The sequence below is a fragment of the Prionailurus bengalensis genome, chromosome D4, assembly GCF_016509475.1.
Source record: "Prionailurus bengalensis isolate Pbe53 chromosome D4, Fcat_Pben_1.1_paternal_pri, whole genome shotgun sequence".
Taxonomy (NCBI): Eukaryota; Metazoa; Chordata; class Mammalia; order Carnivora; family Felidae; genus Prionailurus; species Prionailurus bengalensis.
The window spans coordinates 22,976,920-22,993,237 of record NC_057359.1 but is presented as its reverse complement, the minus strand read 5'-3'; the positions used below and the strand labels follow the sequence as shown (position 1 = coordinate 22,993,237).

Sequence of the window (16,318 nt, the reverse complement as noted above, 5' to 3'; positions counted from 1 at the left end):
ATAGGTAGGGGCACCTGGGTGGCTCAGCCAGTTAACATCCAACTTCTGTTCAGATCATGATCTTGCCTTCTGTGGGTTTGAGCCCCATGTCGGACTCTGTGCGTACAGCTCAGAGCCTGGAACCTGCTTCAGATTCTGTGTCTCCCACTCTCTCTGTCCTTTTCACATGCTCTGAATCTCTCTCTCTCTCTTTCAAAAAAGAAACATTAAAAATTAATTAATTAATTAAAACATGGAGAGGTAGAAAACTACAATGAACCCAGTGGTGTTAGATAGTAACTGGAAGTATTGGTGTGAACTCATGACTCTCAACATATATAGATGTAGACAGAAATAAACTAATATTTAAATCCGATAATTTGTGTCACTGTGCATGCTTATATGTATTCCCTTTGTTTATTGAAAGGACCTATAAGCTACAACATCTTAATAATGAATGTATCTAGCACACTGGTCTTGGCTTCTCAACACCATTCTCCATTAAAGAAAGCAGGACTACCTGGAAACATGGCTGAACCCAGGATTTGCAGGGGAAAGTATACAATGAGACTAAAACATTTTTGGGTCAGAAAGTAGAAAGTGATGAGACAAATCAAAAGAACACAAAAGTCAGACTGCAGTAATGAGCTAACTGTGACAATTTGGACACCAAAATAAATATTGATAGTAGCAGGGGCACCTTGATGTCGGTTAAGTGGCCAACTTTGGCTCAGGTCATGACCTCATGGTTTGTGAGTTTGAGCCCCATGTCGGGCTCTGTGCAGACAGCTCAGAGACTTGAACCCGCTTGAAATTCTGTATCTCCCTCTCTCTCTGTCCCTCCCCCACTTGTACTCCCTTTCTCTTTCTCAAAAATAAAACATTAAGAAATTAAAAAAAAATATTGGTAGTAGCAGACTTAATTAAATCAAGTAGAAAACCAATCGTCTATATTGATATAAGTAGCAAGGAAATTAATTAATTAATGTGGAATGAGACACTTGTTTTTGTTTTGCAATGGGGTATTTAATAAGAATGTTTTAATTTTGACTCAGGAGAATGTGAACATATATTACTAATATAATTAAAAATTTAATCACAAAAATATAGCTTATGACCTGAAGACTCTTACCTTCTATTTGGGGGGAATGTAGTATATTGTGAGAGCTCTAAGATTTGTCTGCACAGCATATTTTTCCACTTCCTCCATGTAGTAGCTGACTAGCTACAGGAAAAATAAAGAGGGAGGAATGTAAAATGGCTCTTGTGTTTCTTGCTTGGACAGTCAGATGCTACTGATACTGAGACTGTCTGCGGAAGGGATTGTCGGAGATAAAGGAAGAAAACAGATTAAGTTTGGAAGATCTCACACTAAGGGTGTTTTACCAAGCAGGTGGTTTTGTTGCTTTGAAACTCTGAGGAGAATCCAGTGCTGAAACACCTAGCCACAGGAATGGATAACTCATCTAGGAAGCTGGAAAAAGAGAAAAAATCTGGCCCAGGGCAGCAGATTCCTGGTTACTCAGAAATTTAGGAAAAGCTTTGTGCTGTTTGGAACAAGATGGCTTATGAGCAAGTACGATTATTACCAAATATGGTTAAGCAAAATATTAAACCTGCAAAAAGTTAGAAACTACACAAATGTCAACAGAAAGTGGAATTAAATACTCTACCACTTAAGAGAATATTCTCATAAAAATGTTATGAAAGTTTACAATAACATAAAAATGTTTATGATAGTGTTTTTCATTTCAGGCGCATAAGATTTAAGCAATGTTAAAAGTAGGCACAGCAAAATCTCTAAAAGATGCATCAAAAAGTTAATGGTAATTGTTTTGAAGCTGGGAATCTATGAGGTTTCTCCTCTACTTTTCCATATCTTCTAAATACACTAAAAGTGCACTTTCTAGTAGGGGAAATAGTCACAAATACGATTCTCTTCCACCTCCTACTACGATAAACATGGTGACGCTTCCCAACACGGAACCAGGACACACAGAGGCATCAATACATCAATACCTGCAATTTAGGGCCATTACCTGAGAGTTTCTGCCTAATAAAAAACATGATATCCGCTTCATGGAGACACTCACGTCCTGCTATCCCTGATCTTGCAAGGCCAAAAGAAGGTTCTGCCTCTTCCTCTCCATGCAGAACGCCTCCATTGGCTTATACCTGGGGTTCGCCCAAACCATTCCATTAGACTCACCGCTAGGTCCAAGCAGCAATTAAAGCTCTTGTGGCTCCTTTGAAAACAACTAGCAGACTGTGAGCATCCTACCAGTTACCGGTTTCGCAGGGAATCAGAAATGAGGATTCCTAATTTAGTGTACGAACTTGCATCTTGAAGCCTCACTCTCCTGACTGGTGCAGGCATTTCCAAGGCACTGGCGTCTAGGGGCTGCAAGGCCCACGTGGTCACCATCTGCACCCCCAACCCGTGCAGTAACATCGGCCCCTAACACTACTCAAAACTTCATTTGATCATTCCAGGCCTCAGGACCACCCCTATGAGATATTTTATCTCTGCACCTAGAGATGACGTCTGAGAAAGGCTTCTTGGGCAAGACCAGGCAGCTGGTGTAAAGTGACGTCTTAACATCAGCCAACATCGCCGCTATATTCCACACTAGGTTCGCCCGCGCAAGCGCCCTCCAGTGACCTCGGCAACAGGGGCCCCGCGGCCCAGGCGCAGCCCCACCCCCGGGCGTCAGCACGTTTTCCCAGGCAGCAGCCTCCTGTGGGAGGGAGTCAGGGGTTGCGCGGCCTGAAGGAGAGACCGCAGGGATGGAAATGGCAGACTTTGGGAAGGATCCCTCTGTCAGCGCAGGAGACAAGGTCATTCCAGCATCCAGAAACCTTCGTCAAAATCTATCTTTGAGGCAAATAAAACTCTCGTCTTCCAGAAGTGATGGACACAGATTCCAGAAGTCTGAGGTGAGAGGGCTAACCGTTAGACTGCCCAACATGGCCGCCATCGCCAGGGCAAACACCACAACCTCTGGGGGCCGCCCCTGGGGTGGCTCCCGGGACCGTTCGCCCCTGATATGGCTAGCCCTGAACGTCGCCACGCCTCTGTGCGTGTCCCCAACAGGACGTGGCCCCGCCCTTGGTGCGGCTCCCTTTGGGCGCGGAGCCGCCCCTGCGTGTGACTCCCTGGGCCCTACTCGCCCGCTGCGTGGCTCCCCTGGACGTCGCCACGCCGCTGGGCGTGTCCTTAACAGGACGTGGCCCCGCTCTGGGTGCAGCTCGCTTTGGGGGCGGAGCCGCCCCGGGGTGTGACTGGCCTCTGCACGTGGCCCGAGGCCAGACCGACCTCCCCTGGGAAAAGCCTCCCTTTGCTCCTACTTCCCGCCAGAGGTTTTCGAGCTCCGTTGCGTCTGCCAGCCAGACTGTGGTGAGGTACGCATGGTTCGGTCCTCTGGAAAAGCAGATGACTAAGCCAAATATTCCAGCACAGTGGGAAAAGTGTTGTAAATTGGGAAGCGGGGACAGATCCCCGGGGAACCCTTCACAGTATAATAGGAAGGAAAGAGGAAAGAAGGGATGGGGATTCACGTTTTGGTTTCCTTACTCTTTGGTATCTGCTAGCGATGAAAAGATCCGGTGACTTCTCATTTCCCTGTGGTGACCCAGCACACATGCTGGACGAGTGGGGATTGTGGAGAAATTGTAGGCGAGTGAAACCGTTTTTATTTATTTCTGGGACAGAGAGAGACAGAGCATGAACGGGGGAGGGGCAGAGAGAGAGGGAGACACAGAATCGGAAACAGGCTCCAGGCTCCGAGCCGTCAGCCCAGAGCCTGATGCGGGGCTCGAACTCCCAGACCGCGAGATCGTGACCTGGCTGAAGTCGGACGCTTAACCGACCGCGCCACCCAGGCGCCCCGAGTGAAACCGTTTTGAAGCGCTTAGGCAAGAGAATTGACTAAGGAACCGTCCTAGAAGCTCCCCGAAGACAGGGAGCTTTGTTTCCTTCCCCGTGTGCCCCCAATGCTTAGAAGGAAGCCCAGTACACAGTAAACACCGAGGGAATGAATGGTCTTCAGGCAGTGTTGGCGCTGCCCATTGGTATGGAACATTTATGGTGGCATCAGTTACTTTCTTTGCGATTTTATCCAAGAGGGTCAGCCCCTTATCGGAAGACGGTCTAAAAAGGACAGAACCGACTTTGGCAAGGGTGACAGATGAAAGGCAAGTGGGGAAGGTTGTTGAGAGTGGAGCTCTTTAGGTTTGGGATTAAGTGGTGGACCACGAAGTTTTCCTTGGAGAGGGAAGAAATGAAGAAAAACGCTGTCAGATGCCCAGGGAGACGTATAAAGTGGCTTGTAGTTCCTGCTGAATAGGTTGAAGAATTGGCATTCTGAGGGCATAAACTGAAAGACTAAAACCGGGTGGAATGTCAGACTGCTTTTTCAGGTGGCAGAAGTGTTCCCGGTGATAAGTTCTGGGCTTCGGCCACAACTAGACTGGAATGCAGGTAAAGGGCTCTAGGATGAGAAGGGGTAGACAGTGAGAGGACAGATTATGGGATGGTCTGTCCACATGGATGTTGGGGCCTCTGACTGATTGCTGCCACCTCAAGTTCCTGTCCTGGGCCCCATCCCCCTTCTGGCCTGTCCCAGGGTCTGTGCAGAATCAGCGTTTCCTGCAACTCCCAAGCATTAGTCAGTGGCATAACTCTGGACAAGAAGGCAGAACTGGGGCAGTGAGAGAGAGGGAGGTAGCCGATCTGGTTTTGTTTTGGCACCCGGCATTCACTCACCTTCTGGAAATAGTCCCTCTGTTGACCCCCAGGGAATTAACCCCATTCTCAGTCTCAGTCCATGTAAAGATGGAGTTGTCTTTCCCAGACAGTCTTATTTTAAGATGGGTGTCTAACTCAAGGCTTGGCCAAAAGATGGTTTTATGCTTTTTGGCAGCAGTGACTGGTCGGGGACGGCATGTGACCCAGCTGGAGACAGTAAGGCGCAATGGGATTTTGCAGGGACTATGAGAGAGACAACCCATTTTCAGCTCTACTTAGTGCTTGAAAAGTACACGTAAAGGTACAAAATGACAGAAAGTCAGTCCAGAATCTAGTGCCAAGAAACGGATACAAACTGAACCTTGATGGCATCAACTGAGCCCCAACTTGAACCCTCCTGCCTGACGCCAGCCTTACTGCTAGATTTTCTCAGGTACCCGAGTCAACAGATTCTCTTTCTTAAGTCAGTCCCATTGTTTTTGCTGTCATTGACAGCCAAATAATTCCTCACAGTGCAAGGGCACTCTCCATCCTAGCTCCCTCTTCCCATGCTAGCACACTAAGTGTATATTACCTTCTCTGTCCTCCAGATTGCCCTTCTACAAGAGGGGATTAAGAAACCCACTTTGAAGGATCGTAAATATTAAATGGGAAGCTACACATAAAAGCATTTTGTACACAGGTGCCTAGGTGGCTCAGTTGATTAAGCATCCGACTTCATCTTGGCTCATGATCTCACGGCTGGTGGGTTCGCGCCCCACGTGGGGCTCTGTGTTGACAGCTCAAAGCCTGTAGCCTGCTTCAGATTCTGTGTCTCCTCTCTTTCTGCCCCCCCCCTCCCCCCGGCTCACTCTCTCTCTCTCTCTCTCTCTCTCTCTCTCTCAAAAATAATAAACATTAAAAAAAGTTTTTAAAAAAGCATGTTTAACAAAATTGAAGTGCAACAGGCAGTGCCTAATTTTTCTAAGTTAAATTAAATCTTATCAAAGCTCCCACGTTAAAGGAAGGTATCCTATATTAGTCATGACTGCCAGTGGGGTTAGTGGGGGAGGATTTTGTTACCAGGCAAATATAGATGAAGGAACCTCTGCTCTTAAGTCCATCATGGTTGCCACTGGGACGTTTATTGTCCAAGCTCATTTGGCAGATTAAAAAGCTAATGGGTGGGTAGCCTCTGTGCCAAGTTGGGCAATGCAATGTGTTGTTGCACCTCCCAAGATAATGAGGCTTGATGATTCATCATCTCAGCAAACATCATTTCATCCCTTAAAAAAATCATTCTGCTCCTAGGGGACTTAAACACAGAACCCATCCACTTAAGGAATACATCTTTACATCATTATTATCAAGTCCCTGGATCACTGGTACCTTTAAGTACCTCTCCTTTCACCCCAGAACCTCTGTCATCCCGTCTCTCCTCTCTCCTGAGAACACCTGGATTATTTCTCTTCTCTTTTAGAAGAGTCTGGACAGGACTGTGCAACAGGTTTCAGGTGCCCAAAACTTCGCTTTGGGGTCAGGAAACCTGAAGGTCATTAATGAGCCCTGAGACCAGAAGCACAGAACTCCCAGTTAGACAAAGGAAGTACACTTTTTATTCCTTCTGGGGTCCCTTCTGTCAGGGAACAGAAGCAGCAATCAATAGCTTGGTAAATTATCCTGCTTAAATGAAGCTTGCCTAAAGCTGGGAAAGTATCCCAACAGGAAAATGACCCACTCTTCTCATTGCCAGCCCAACCTCCTCTCTGCAGGGAAGCACTGCTACACTTATATAATAATCAGTTCTTTACCTGCTCCCCATCCCCACCAATGAAGGAAGGAATAGACCTTGAATCTCCTGGGAGAGATAAGGAAGCAGCCTCCAGAAGTCTCTGAACCTGCCACTTCGCCTGCCTAATGAAGACCATATGTCCCCTTGTGACCCAGGAAAATAGCCTGATTTAGTCTCTGATCCAGGGCCAATGGAAGTTCTAGGGGAAAAGCCTCAAGAGAAGAGGCCCTTTTCGAGTCCTGGGCTCCTTCACTGTGACTGCTGATTGGGACACAGTTCTCAGTGTTAATCCCTCTGAAGGCTGCCTCAAGGAACCTGATTGTCTTAGGCAACACCTGACATCAGATAAATTCACAGTTTCACAGCCTGAAGCTGGGATCTGGGGTCCCCATGCCCAGTCCATATCAAAGTACCAATAAATTAATGCATTTTGTCATACTTGACATTAGATTTGGAGTTTGAGCTTAAGGTTGTAAAAATTCTGGTAGGCCATTCCCATTGCATTATATGTCAGTGACAGTTCTTCAGGCACCACACTGTATCATGTAAATTATACTCCCCTGAAATTTCAAAATACTGGGATCCCTGAGTATGGTTACAAAGCACATCTTTTTCTAGAAAAAATTGAACCTCATCTCTCCAGTATTTTTTCAGCTGATACACTTTCTTGCTTTTTATGACAGTGCTGCTCTCCTATAGAAATAGGAATCTGGAAGAAAGGAAAACAATCCTAGAAACAAAACAAAAGTATGAGATCACTCATGGATGGTGGTACCTTATCATTTGGACAGATCACTTGCTGGATGGTCTGAGTATGCAAATTCTGTCTAATTGTCTTATCCAGTGTTTCTCTGAATGGAAGCAGTGGCCATTAGGTATGAATTGATTTGTGACCCGAGACCATTAACTTAAAACTTTAAGCCACCACATCTCCCTTGGTTAGAAGTCCTCAAGCCATAGGGACATGGAAAATATCGAAGATGGAAGTTATATGTATTAAGATCCATAGTACTAGCTTTTTCATCAGTTGGGTGACCCATTCACTCTAATGGTCAAGGTAGGAGAATCAGATTTGAAATGATAAATGTGCTATACTAAATATATTAATAAGAACAGGAATTAAATCTTGCTATCTGTAGGGTTTGCTTCCTCTCTCAGTTTGTCTATGTCTACAGAAGCTGAAGGTTATTTGTTTAGCCTCAAGGTCTGGGAGCTAGGGCAATGTGGAGAGACTGTGGTAGAGCCCGGATAAACCATATTGCACCTAAGTTTTCCTCCCCTCTAAGTGTGAATCAGTATTCAGGTGTGTCAAGTGAGTCAGGTGGCTCTAAGGATTCATTTTACTTTACCATTCAAGATGACCCCACATCACGTTTGCTGCTATAACACCTCTTCTTCCTTCTTTGGATGCTCCAATCTCTTGGATGTTTTCTTACTAGCCGCCACTCCACATAGCCATTAAACAGCTTTGACCTTGAGGACATGGATATAGATGAGGAGAAGCATCCACTTGGCACCTTTGGCCACTTTTGCTTCAGTGAACTGAGTAGGGTGTCCAAGAAGAAACCCTTGCCTTAGGAAGACTTCTAAGATTCCAGTGACCTCTACCTCCTGAAGTTTACACCTTCGTGTAATCACCCCTCTCCTTGAGCATTGGTTGACCATAGTGATTTGCCTCTAATAGAATAAAGGAAAGGTAATGGGACGTCATTTTCATTATTAGTTTATAAAAGATTATAACTTCTGTCTTGTTTACACTTTCCCAACTTTCATAAAGTAAGTTGCCATGTTGGAAAAGCCTACATGACAAGGAACTAGCCAACTCCCACCAAGGGCCAACAACGTATTGAGGATCTCAGTCCAACAGGCTTTGAGGCATGCATCCTGCCAACAACTGTAAGTGAATACAGAAGTGGGTTCTTCCCCAGTCACGCCTTCACATGAGAACCTAGCCTCAGCTGACATGTTAATTACAGCCTTCTGAGACCCTGAAGCAGAAAATCCAGATAGGCCTAGCCTGAGATTCTGACCCACAAAAATTGTCAGATGATAAATATGTATTTTTAAGCCACTAAATTTTGGGATATCCATTACACAGCAATTCATAACTAATGCACCTCTAAATTACTGTCACTTTGGTGTAAAATGTAGCATGTCTGGGAAAGCAGGCACCATATAGGAGCACAGCTTCCCTGACAACATCCTGGAGGTGCTGTCTTCACGCTCAAAGACGATCTTGTGTTCTCTCAGGCCAAAATGGTATCCCTGTGCTCTCATAAGCCCTGAGTAGTCTCCGGGAGGTGACGCCTACATGCCATAGTACCTCATCGCACCCTACAGCTATATATATGTCAGGATACTTTGGGAGCAGATGAACAAACAGGTGGAGCCAAGGTGTAGACTTTAAGGGGTTTTCTCACTTGGTGAAGGCCTGAACATTTTCAGAGTAAGCCTTTTGTACTTTTTATGAAAAAAAAATTCAGGACACCTGAGCAGGGTCAAATAAAGGGCCCCAGGATAAAACTGAGAAGGCCACTGTCAGGCTTCTTTCTTTGGATTGAGAAACCCAAAGAGGAAATCAGTAAGAGCAGAACTCTCTCCTTCCTTTTCCAAAGCAAGAGTCCCCACTCCCATGCCCAGCACCACCTCACAGTCCCAGTGCAATACACAGAGAACCGCACTCTCTTGTTAGAACAAAAATGTATTGAGGAGGATTAATATTCTTGGTTGTATTGAAGAAAGGTAGTTTTCATAGGAGGATAAGTTATCGTGAAAATTATAAGGCTTTCTCAGCAAGTACAAAACAATTTCTTTAGGGAAATTTCTGCTCCCTGGAAGTGATGGAGAAGCGTTTTCTGCTCGAATAGAAGAGTCAGCTCTGAACATAGTACTTTCATCAGCGGTCAGGGTGGCTGGAAGGACTTCGCGTAATTGATGCACACAGGTAGGGCTTGGATGACACACAGGCTTCCTGGAAGGCAGAGGAGAAGGGGGTTGACTGGCTTAATAGCTGCTCCTTAAAAGTGCCAAGTATCTGGGAGTGTCTGATCCTTTCTCTGTTCTGCCTGACACTTGTAAGACAGTTCTGTTCAACAGAGATAGCTTCTTGGCTATATAACAATACTTGCCTGTTTATCGTGTTGTGGGTCAGAGAAAGCCCAATATTGGAGGGATATGTCCTGTTAGACTCTACCTGGGCCTACAGTTCTTCCTTCTGCGGGCTTAACTCTGAGGCCTCAGATTCATACCTACATGCCACCTTCTCTTCTAGGTTTTTCTCAATAGTAATCATGAGCTCATGAGCCCAGCACTCACAAGAGCAGTCACACTTTCAACTGGGTCTTGGTTCTGGAAATTTCCTGCTTTGTGATTTTCTGCTTGGACTTGATCCACTTAATAAATTCCCTCATCTTTTTTCTGAAGTAACTCTTGGGAGGAAACTGTTCACTCTGTGACACAGGTGAGGAAGCACTCTCTAATCTTCTGTCCTCAACACGGTGGCTCTTCTTTCTGGCTACAGATGTTCCTATCCCTGAATCCTCCCTTCTACATTTTCCTGCTTTGGAACCCTGAGGTCTCACTTTCTCTGCACTTTTTCTTTGTGGAAAATTCTTAGGCTGGCACTTACCTAAGACCAGCTTAGAGTGCCAGGACTCCTGCTGCTGCTCCGTACTGTATTGTCCTCCAAGTGGACATGCAGCACCTGGGATGCTCCCATATCCCCACTACAGTCACTGTGGAACTGAGTCAGTGGGGCCTTGTACATCAAGCTATCTGAATTAAGGGGCATGTCAGTAGGAAACTCTTGAGCCTGACTGTGCTCTACCCTCTCGAAATTCAACTTTAACTCACTAAAGAGATGTCTTTCAAAGTCTGATAGTTTAGAATCTTGGGGAGCCAGTGTTTTTGGTGAAGAATGTTCAGTGATTGGCACAGCTTCTACCTCACTCAAATTGACATTTGTCATTTTGGAGCTTTCCAACTCACTGGTTGTCAAGACTTCACAAGATTGGGATTGAAGAGTACATAGCCCTCGGTGTTGAATACGCCCCTGGACAAGTTGTGCTTTGCAAAATGGCCTAAATTCTTCTGCACCATCACTCTGCCCTGAGCCATTTCAGTTCTATCGCTAGGACTGACATTCTCATCCTTTGGCTCATGTCCAGCTTCAGCTTGCTTTGGGGGCACCTCTGGGCGACATCTGCTGTCTAGTCAGCCGCCCTCTGTCTCACTTGAGCTATGATGCTGTACATAAGGGGCTGAAAAGTCTGACTTCCATACGCAGCTGTCTGGATACCCTCTGCAAGCTCATGGTTGGTGTCAGAGAGTGATGCTTTCAGGGCCCTCTGTCCTTCATTGCCCATAGGTGACATGGCAGGGAGAGAATGATCCAGGATGGGGACTGAATTTGTTGTTCTCATCCTGTTGCCATGAAAAGTTTTAGAGCTTCTCTCACGGGGGTTCGAAAACTCAGCTTTGGAATCCACTAGAGAAATATGCATGGCTGAGGAGGGAATGTCTAATTGGGGAAGAGGCCATGTTGTGGCTTCTCTCGACATATAGAATTTTATGGATTCAAGAGCCCTGAGTGGTAGACCCCACCTCTGACTCATCTGAAATCTTACAATATGGGCCTCTAGCAGCCGTCGGGTATTGGGATCGAGAAAGGAAGGCTCCAGAATGGTAATCTGGCAGCAAACCCTACCCACCATTGTCTTTTTTGATTTGTGTTTTCCATTTTAGTCTGGGAATTCCCACACAAAGGCAGTGCATTGTCATCAGCCAGCCATGAACAACACACACCTGTAGGAATCCTACACACCTGTAGGAATCCTACCCGCAGTAATCTACCAAAATTTCTTGTTCAAATGTAATCTAAGGTCAGATTTCATTTGATTCTGGTCTGTGTCCTTCCTTGAGTCATTTGGTAATTCATTCCATGAGTGATCCTTGAATGACACACACAGTTACTTTTTGTCTCTGAGGCAGCCCTAAGACCCTTCGCTAGGTAGCATTCTGAGACCCTTTGAGGGCTGACTTCTGGGCTCTTCTCTAGGATATACCCAAGATTCCTCATCATACTCATCCATAGCTAGAACTCTGTTGGGACCCTTTCATGGAAACTTCCTAGGAAACTCAATTCAGTCTTTGCTAAATCCTTGCTACTATGGTCCTGAAGCTCAGAGAATTTTGAGCAAACATGTCTGCCTTTTTGCTCAAACATGTCTGCCTTTTTGCTCATACACTGAAGCTCTATCAATACTAGAGACTCTAGATTTCTACAGGCATGGAGGTACCAGTATGGGATTACCTTCCTTGGACCGTGAAACTCCAGTTTCTCCTGGGTTTCATAGGTAATATGAAAATGGCCAGGAAGGACGGAGACCTTTGGCATGGGATGACCAGCTAAACAATGCAAAGTTGGGAACTTGAGGACAAATGGCTTCATGAGAGTTTTGGAACCAGGCACTAAACCCCACAAACTTTCCTGGTGCTTCTTCAACATGTGCCACTCCGGGTGTTGATTTTCAGTCAAGATAGGAGAGTCTGACTCATTCTTCGATCTATGGAGAAAGACACTCCACAGTCCCTATTCTGGGATGAAGAAGAAGATGGTATGATTGGTATGCAGGGTTGAAGGTGGGCTTCAGGGTTCACTGGAGTGAAAGGTAGGGGCTGGGATTGGGACAGGGTTTGAGGCAAGGGTTGGGGATATACACTAGGGAGAGGTAGGTGATGGGAATGAGGAAGTGGTAGAGATTCTTGATCCTGCATTTTGACTGTGGAAGCATTATAGAGCCCATTGAATAAGACAAAGTGAGACTCTTATGGGGAATTACTACTAGAAACCCAAGAGTGTGGCTGCTAAGGACTCATTATGCAAAAAGGGAAGACCCCAGAAGAGCTGGCCATGTTTCTGATTCAAGTTTTCCCCCAAACACTTGATACAGAGGAGCTGCTGACAAATGTGCAGGTGCTCCAGTTTGCCTACAACATTCTAGCTGTTTTGGGGGCTGTGGTGACCTGTACATCGAATGGCTGCAGTAAATTCACTGAAGATGTCCATTGGTATTGTGACCACATTGTTTTGAAAATGGTCCCTCTTCTTTTCTTTCCTCTCTAAAATCTGGAAAGGCATTCTTTTTTTCATTTGTCTCTCTAAGACTGCCTAGATGTTAAGGCCAAAGAAGGAAACTCCACTGGCCTCCTTGTGCTTGTTAACAGAGTCTCTCCAGAGATGGGTTTCTGGTAGATGGAAGTAAAGTTGCCTTTGCTGAAAATCAGAGTGTGATAATGTGGGGAGGAACATGTTCTTGGCTTGAGCCTTCCAACAGGAGAATTCTGAAATTGACGGTCTTGAATGGCCACTACCTCTGATTGTTGGGATACAGGCAGACCACCCACCAGGGTGGTCTGTCTGGAGATGAGTCTTCTGGAACAGGCTTCAAGGAGATGGAAATCGATTTAGATTGAGGTACAGTTAAAGTGCATTCTAGCGGTGGTGAAACAGACAGGGTCAGTGTTGCATGGTGCCAAAGAAATGAATCACTGGGATCTTTGTCTGGGACAGACGTGGTAAGAGGTTGACATCTTGGAAAATGGTGGGGTCAAGAGAGAAGATGATATTCAGAGGTAAAGTGAACTCTGCTTGGGCAATAGGATCCCCTTTCTGAACGTCATGTAGTAGGAGGGGGGAAAGGCAAGGGGTTGGGGTGTGGAATGGCCCATTGGGAATTTGGAATTCAAAGGAGGAAAAGACTCTGGTGTCTGAGGGTGACCTGGTAGTGAGGGTAAGAAAAAGTTAGGTGAGAAAGAGGAGTGGGGGTGGCGAAGGCTCAGGCAAAGGGGCTGGTTTTAGGTGTCCTGGAGGGACTGCTATGAAGGCAGGGGATGGACTGAATGATGAGTCAGTCACAGGAGCTGTGGCAGCCAAGGGGATCACAGAGGGAGTAGCGTCTTCCAGGACCTCCAGGAACAGCAGCCGATTGACCTCAGCAGTTGTACTATTACACACCTCACAGAAGGGGTCTGGACATCACAGTTGACGAAAGTGCATGGTATCATGATGCCGGCACAGGGGGCTGCAGGAGACAGGAGGTACAAAGCTGCAGCCATGGCCAAAACAAACATATATGGCTCTGGCAATTCTGGCAAAAGTAGTGCCACCCCCCATCCCAAAGGCTTTCACATTCTGACTCTGAGGATTTTCTATCCCTTGTCAATCCCAGGCTTCCCTGAAGCCCTAGAAATTCATAGACTCTGCTAAAAAAGGGGGGCGGGGGTGTCAGGAAAGAAGGTAATATTTAGTCACCTTTGCAGAAGAGAAATCACCTTTCTTGCTTCCTCAGCTTCACTCTGGCAAGTTTTCCAGCCTGGAAAATGAGGAGATTGATGAAAGTAGAAGCAAGAGATATTATGAGAGGCTGAGTATGGTTTCCTTTAAGTGATACCCTTGGTAGATTGGACTTGGAGAGCCCTAAGAATGAGGATATAAATCACATAGTCAATGATAATAATAATAACAAGACTCATATAGGTATGTTTTTTTTTTTTATCATTCACAATGGACTTTCATATGTATTATCCCATGTGATGTTGAAAAAAACCCTATGAGGAACATAGGTCAATGATTACTTCAAAGAGGAATCTGAATATCCATGATGTCACAGGCCTTTCAGAAAATCAGGGGACAGAAGTTCAGACTCTTGACAGTCATATGGCCACCTATTGGGCAACACCCATTGACCAGGTCCATCACTGTTTTGTGCTCAGGGATGGGCAGAGCAAGGAAACTGAGAAGGGTCTTGGGCACTGAATGAATGCCTTTCCATGAGCCTCTTCTGTGAGGCCTATTTTTCTGGTAGGGACTGTCTAGCAACTGACATCCTCAGAGATCATGGACCTGGGACCTCATGGAAAGGACAGGAAGGATCACTCTTGGAGAGCTCAGGTGGAATAGGCAGAACCTTACCTTTCAGTGTCCAACTTTTCCGCCTCTCTTGGCACTGGCCTGATACCAGAATAAAAGTAAAAGAATGAGGAGCTAGGACTCATTTCTCTGTCTCTCTTCTCTCTAGGAAAAAGGGACATTTATCATCCATAAATATTATGACTCTATTTTAAGTAATATAATTTTGTGTCCTTGCTTTATCAATTTTTAAAGATAATAAAATGTTTTCCATATTTACTACTTGGAAAAACTGAAGGAAGTGTTTTGTCTGTGGGGCCCACACTTAATATTGTCAACCATAAGTTCATTGAGGAAATAGAAACTGAGGCCAACAGTCACATCTGTGCTCCTTCAGGTAGGATCCTGTATCCTGGGACACAATTCAGACCCCAGTCTTTGTTCAGAGGCTCTTAGAGGCTCAGCACTGTTCTCCTGATCAGTGAAGGAAGGCTTGGTCAAGTGATGCCAAACATGGGAATGTGACTCTTGATCAAGTGCTGTGGAGCTTTGTTCTCTTACACAGATCCCGTACTCTCTAAATAACCTGATCTAGGACTATGGAATCACTATGTCTGGGAATTTACATGAGACCCGCCACCCCATCCAGATAGTCTGTGAGCTTCAGTTGGAAACCTTAGTCGTTCCTTAACCTGTAGCCCTGCCAAATCTCTTTTCCTGGAGGAGTGAATGTCTAGTTTCTTAAACTTCCCATTTTAGGTGTCTCTGTGACCCAACCAAACTCATTTAGAAATGTGGGATGAAGAACAGGAATATAAAGAGTCATTCTCTGAAGGGCAACTTCTGGTTCCAGTTCTCACATTGTAAAAGCCTGGAAATCATCACTTTAGTCTTTGAAAGAAGCAAAAAGCTGAACAAACTGAAAATCAATGACTTTTCTTGGAGCCATAGTGGCAAAGCTATTACCCTAAATCTTCACAGAGTGTGAATACACCGAATCACAGTTAAGATCAGCTTACCTGGAACAGAAACCACTGGAGATTTGGGATTGCTCTCCTTGTGGGAACACTTGAATAGACACTTGGACAAATTGCTGGAGGATGCATGTGGGCTAGCATGAGATTGAGAAACTCCTGGTGTCACGATATAATGGAGTTCCCCTGCTTATTCATGAGTTTTATTACCAGGAACCCCACCTGGTTCTCACAGTAAGGAGCTAGGAAAAAATGCTCCTGTTTCTGGCAAGGGAGTGTAGGGTTGGAGATAAATGTAACCATTTTGAAAACATTGTGAAATATTCCGAGTTCTTCATAACAGAAGTCTACTCAGCAGGGGAATAGACTATCAGAGCCTTACGTCACATGAGAGAAAGTAGATTACTCAACTACAGCAGCACCTTCTAGACTTGACTCAAAACAAACAAAAAAATTTCAATACACTTGTGAACATCACAACCCAGGGACACAGACCCATTAAAAGACTGACATTTAGGGGCGCCTGGGTGGCGCAGTCGGTTAAGCGGCCGACTTCAGCCAGGTCACGATCTCCCGGTCCATGAGTTCGAGCCCCGCGTCGGGCTCTGGGCTGATGGCTCAGAGCCTGGAGCCTGTTTCCGATTCTGTGTCTCCCTCTCTCTCTGCCCCTCCCCCATTCATGCTCTGTCTCTCTCTGTCCCAAAAATAAATAAACGTTGAAAAAAAAATTAAAAAAAAAAAGACTGACATTTAATTATATCCCCTCCCCAAAATCTTATCACCATATCAACAGGATCATAGCTGAAAAGAGCTGCAAGGTATAGGCGCTACGTAGGGACATTTAGTGAAACCTACCGACACTAGGGGAGACAAAAAATAACGACACTAGAGGAAATTAAAGACTCTGACATGTATAGTACAGTAAATATTAAACACAG

The 16,318-nt window shown here is 45.4% G+C and overlaps 1 long non-coding RNA gene across 1 annotated transcript; it reads right to left on the bottom strand.

Annotated features, from left to right (window-relative positions):
- Window positions 1-9,180: 9,180 nt before the first annotated feature.
- On the bottom strand, window positions 9,181-14,609 carry LOC122474615. The gene is made up of 3 exons (XR_006294958.1): window positions 14,470-14,609; window positions 13,810-13,870; window positions 9,181-9,468 (listed from the first exon to the last, which is right to left on the bottom strand). It is a non-coding gene; the product is annotated as an uncharacterized LOC122474615 (long non-coding RNA).
- Between the last annotated feature and the right edge of the window lie 1,709 nt (window positions 14,610-16,318).